Raw genomic sequence first — 5,659 nt, forward strand, 5'->3', positions numbered from 1 at the left:
AAAGAAGGAAGGAAGGAAGGAAGGAAGGAAGGAAAGAAGGAAGGAAGGAAGGAAGGAAGGAAACTTTGTAAATGAGTTCCTAAGGTTTTAGATGGAGAAATGAAGGCTGAGTCTAAGGAAGGACAGGGTTGCTTGGACAGCACTAGGGGACTGACGTGACAGCTAAAAGACAATAGGCAATGTCTATGCTAAAAGCAAATACCACTTTGAGTATTTAAAGCAGAGAGGTGGACAGACACCACCACGGAGAAGTGTGAGACAATTCAGAGACTTGCTATAGTTGGGACAGTTCCAGCTTCAGAGGGTCAGGGGGAATGGCATGGGTACTAAGGTATTTTTTTGTTTATTTTTATTTCATATATATATATACATATATATATATATATGAATTTCATATATATATATATGAAATAAAAATATATACATAATTTTTCCTAGACAAGGGTTCACTGTGTAGCCTTGGCTGTCCTGGTACTCACTCTGTAGACCAGGCTGGCCTTGAATTCACAGAGATCCACCTGCCTCTGCCTCTTGAGTGCTGGGATTAAAGGTGTGCATCACCACTGCCTGGCAAGTTGTGTGGTTTTTAAAATTTATTTTTGTTTAGTTATTGTGCCACAGTATGCAAGTGGAAGTCAGACAGCTGATGGGAATCAATTCTCTTTCCACCATGTGGGCTCTGGGCCCAGAGGCCAGTGCTTTTAACCACTGACTCATCCTTACATCCCTGAATCTGGCTTTTTTATGTGAGTTCTAAGCACTATGGTCCAAATACTTTTATCTGATTGGTCCACCTTACCAGGCTCATAATAAGGACAGGGTCTTATTATGAAACCTCGGCTGGTCTGGAACTCCTTTGTCTATACAAGGGAAGTCTTGAACTCTTCCTGCTTCCTAAATGCTAGGAATTAAAGTCATACATCATTACTCCCAGCCCCAAGGTGTTTTTGTTGTTGTTGTAAATTTGTTGTAATTTCAAGACAGTGTGTCTCTGTGTAGCCCTGGTTGTCCTGGAACTCACTCTGTAGACGAAGTTGGCCTGGAACTCAGACGTCCTACCTGAGGGCTGGGATTAAAGGCATGTGCCACCACCACCACCACCTGGTTCCAAGGTACATTTTAAAAATCACTGGGTTTAGTCTCTGAATTCTAGCAGATATTATGCAGGAAGGAACTTGGGGCTTTTGGCTAGGATCCCAAATCTTTTCTGTCCTACTGTTTTAAGGTTGAACCAGTTTTGCCACTTGCCACTCCTCCAGGGCACTCCTCTAAGATACCTTTGGTTGTGATGGGAACTGTGGTTGCTTGAGTGAAAATTACTCCCATAGGCTCATGTACTTGAACACTTGAATTCTAGTCGTGGAACTGTTTGGAAAGGATTAGAAGGTGTGACTTTGTTGGAGGTGGTGTGTTGCTGGGGGTGAGCTAAGGAGATGTGTGTGTGTGTGTGTGTGTGTGTGTGTGTGTGTGTGTAGTGTTCATTTAAAAAACAACCACAGAAATATTTTTAAGAATATGTTTTCATTTTCATCCCAGGTGTGAGGATATGAGTCTGCTTTGCAGCAGCTATGATTTCCCTCAAGCTCTAGCAGAGGAGTGGTTTTGCTAGCTGCAGATAGTTTCTGGGATTGTGTGATGTTTGGAATTCTGGAAAATCTTCAGAGGGTGTATCAATGCTAGAGCCCTGCGAGGTGAGGTTGCTGCTTGTGGGTTGTTCAGGGGTGTTGTCTGCACTTTGTTAATAGTCATGTTCAAAGAAGAAACAAAAGGAAAGGCATTAGATTCAGGATTATCTCTCTCCCCTCTACTCTTCTTTCACTCCTATCTAGTGATGGGGGTGAATGGGGGGGGGGAGACAAAGGGTAGGAAAATGAAACAACAACAACAACAAACCCACAAAGTAGTAAAGACCATGATTCTGACTCCAGGACATGACACATTTGTGTTATTTAAAGCCAATTCAAGTCATGGTAATTTGTCATCAAAACCGAAAACAAATGGGGAGACTTACAATCAATTCCTACACAACCAACAACCTGATAATTGGAAAGAAGAAAAAAGTCTCCTATAGAAGTGAAGATGGCAGTTACGCCTGAGTTTGATCCCAGGGACCCATATAGGGGAAAAAGAACCAAGACATATAAATTGTTTGGCCCCCAACTATTCATGGAATAAATAAATAATAAAAATAAATAAGTAAATAATAATAATAATAATAAGCATGGGCCTTGAAGATAACAGACCTGATCCAAATCCCATCTGAACTTCACTCCCCTATCTCTGGAAGTATGGAAGTATAATGCCTACCTTGCCCAGGGAGATTGTGAAGATTAAGGTAATTCAGGTGGGGGTTGAGGGTTTAGCTCTATGTTACTCGCCCATGGTTTGAGTCCCAACACTACAATAAGGAAAACAAGGCAAACCCAACAGTCTAGGAACCAGATATAGCACCTGAAAAATCAGGAAGGGCTCTACAGATCATCACAGTAGATGTTTTTATTGCTATCGCTCTTACTGCCCCTCCCATTCTTTTTTTTTTTTTTTTTAAAGATTTATTTATTTATTATATGTAAGTACACTGTAGCTGTCTTCAGACACTCCAGGAGAGGGTGCCAGATCTCGTTACGGATGGTTGTGAGCCACCATGTGGTTGCTGGGATTTGAACTCTGGACCTTCAGAAGAGCAGTCAGGTGCTCTTACCCACTGAGCCATCTCCCCAGCCCCCCCCCCCCATTCTTATTCCTATGATACTATGGCTACTGTTGCCCTCACCACTACACCACAGCATGGTAGGCTGAGTACAGAACCTGGGAAGGATCGACAGAAACAGCCACAGCAATGAGGGAAGATAGCATCAGAAAGGGTCAAAAGTGGAAGTTACAACATCTACCAGCTCTTCTGGTGGGACTTATTTCTCAACCTGAAGACCTCTGAGGCTGAGAACATTGCTATCTGCATCTACCTGCCCACATCTCTACTAGAGTGCCCATGCCTGGTGCTGTAGCCTCTTGGCTAACGGGTTAATGCCAAATCCCCAGCCAAGGGCTCCATCTGTGTTTCTCTGTCTGGCCCTGAGCCAATCGGCCAGGCCTGGATTCCAGCTAGGGCATTACTAAGCAAGTGTAGAGACATGGCAAGAGCCCAGAATTCAAGGTGCCTGTCCTATACCCTGGGGGATAAACTGGGACCCAGAGTCTAATTACAGCCATTTTTCTCATGGCATTTTCCAGTTGAGAAAGCAAACCACAGAGCAGAAGACTGTGTGGGCAAGGTACAAACACCTCCTTTCTGTGATTCTCTCCCAAGGCCCATTATTGTTCAGGAGCCTCCTTTTCTTCAAATGTATAAAAAGGCACCAGATTGCTTTTCCCTAAAACACCGAGTCTTGATGAGTAACACACTAAGACAATATGTTGTAGGTATTTTTAGCATGAAATACTGCTTAATATGGTGGTTATGAATTACCCTCTGAGCCAGGGCTGGTGGTACCAGCTTGTCATCTCAGCTACTAGGGCACTGAAGCAGGAAGATCACAAGTTCAAGGCCAGTCTGAGCAATTTAGCCAGATCTTGTCCTCAAAATTAAAAGAAACAATAATAAGAGAGGGGTAGGCATATGGTGATAGAGCTCAATAGTAGAATTCTTCCTTGAATTCACAAGGTTATTTTTATCCTCTATGTATGTGGGATGGGTGGGAGGGAGTGTGTGTGTCCACATACATTTACATGTGTGTGGGAGTGTGTGTGTAAATGTAATTCTTGGGGGTTTCTATGCTCCTTTTGCTACCAAAATAACTTCAGGGCATTTCTACACCTGTTCTAGCCCATTTTAGCTCCCGCATTAAGACACAGAGACTTTTATTTTTATTAACAAGCTGCAAGCACTAATAACTGGTCAGATTCTGATCTATTCTAACCTGACTAGGCTGCTACTACCCAGCCAAATGATTCTGTACCTGCAGTTGAGTCTTGCCTTGACTCACTCTGGTCCAGGTGTGTTCTCATTTCTAGAAGCTTTAGGAGATGGGCTATGATTGAAGTTGGTAGAGAATCACAGAGATGTATCCTAGGGATACATCTTGCCCCAGTCTCTTCCTATGTTCCCTTTAGCTCTGCTTCTGGAGGCCATGATGTGAGCTCCTTGTCTTTGTCACCCTCACCCCACCCTGATGAAAGGATGATCCTGAAACTGTGAGCCAAGACAAATATATCCTTAAGTTGTTATATCACAGCTAGTATAGCACAGAGACGCGAAGGTTAACTTTCGTGGCATCATTGTGCTCTCAGCCTCCTTTTTAGATCATAGATGTCTTGATGCCAGCTTGGCTTTGCCTCTCCTTGTAGTCACGGCAGCCACAGACTGCTCACTTGATAAGGCATGGATAGTTGGGTCCTTTTCCTCCAGAGGTCAGGGCAGTGGATAGTTTTAGCATCTTCTTGGTAGGTTCAGCTACCATGTCTGCAATTGACAAGGAAGGTATGCTCAGCTGTTTCAGAAGTACTCCACTGCAGTTGTTACAGTGCTGGGGCTCTCTGTCCCGCAAAACTGTTACAAATAATAAAATTCAAAGTTAAACCAGGTATGTAGAGACACACCCTCATTCCCAGCACTTGGGAGTCAGATCAGGCATTCAAGGCTGTCTTCAGTTACTTAGTGAGGTGGAAGTCAGCCTGGGATGCTTACAGTCCTGTCTGATAAGAAGGAAAGAAGGAGCTGGAAAATTCCTCAGGAGTTAACAGCCCTTACTGCTTTTGCAGAGGACACAGTTCAGTTCCCAGCAGAGACAGACAGACATTGGGTGTCTCAGAACCACTTGTAACTTCAGTTGCAAGGGGTCAGGGGTCCTCTTTTAGCCTCTATGGGCATTTGCATGTCTTTGCATGTCATAAATAAATAAATTAATAAATCAATTAATAAACCCTTAATTTCTAACTTTATATAACTTTGAGCAAAATCATTGAATTTGTCGATTGGCCAGCTCAGTTATTACTGATCAGAATAGATCTGAGAAATCATGACAGTTCAGGGTTATTTCAAACATGGCAACTAAATGTAAGATTTCCCAGAGTATGAAGTAGGAGTGATAGGTGAAATTTGATGGACACATGCTTAGAATGCAAAGGGCTCTGGGTTAGGGCATATTATTAAAAAGCAAACAAACAAACAACCCTCTTAAAAAAGAGTGTGCAAACAAACAACCTGAAAGATTCCCCAGAGAGAAACAAGACATGAAGAATGAGCGAGATGACATTTGCAAGGTCTTTGAGTGTTCCCCCCCTGGGGTGAAAATAATTGGTGGCTGTAGGGCACTCAGCACTCTCTGTCACCACATGTGACACCCAAGTCATTGTTTGTCTGTCCAAAACAAAGTATTCCTTTCAGCTCTGAAATCCCACCTCTGAGAATCTATCCTGAGGAAATAATCTCAATTTAGAAAGCACTGCTGACATATGTTCACTGATTGCCTAATTATGTATAATTGTGAAACTTCCTCAATGACAACCCAAAGGTCTACCAACAGGATTAAGTCAACAAGAACAAATCTTCTAGTGGAATAGTACATAGCCACACACAGGAGTTGTGTGGCAGCTCAAGGAAGGTGTTCTGAATATAACAAGTAAACAATTAGATATAAAATGACATAATTTTAGATATGTG

Source organism: Mus caroli, chromosome 9, assembly GCF_900094665.2.
Source record: "Mus caroli chromosome 9, CAROLI_EIJ_v1.1, whole genome shotgun sequence".
NCBI classification, from domain to species: domain Eukaryota; kingdom Metazoa; phylum Chordata; class Mammalia; order Rodentia; family Muridae; genus Mus; species Mus caroli.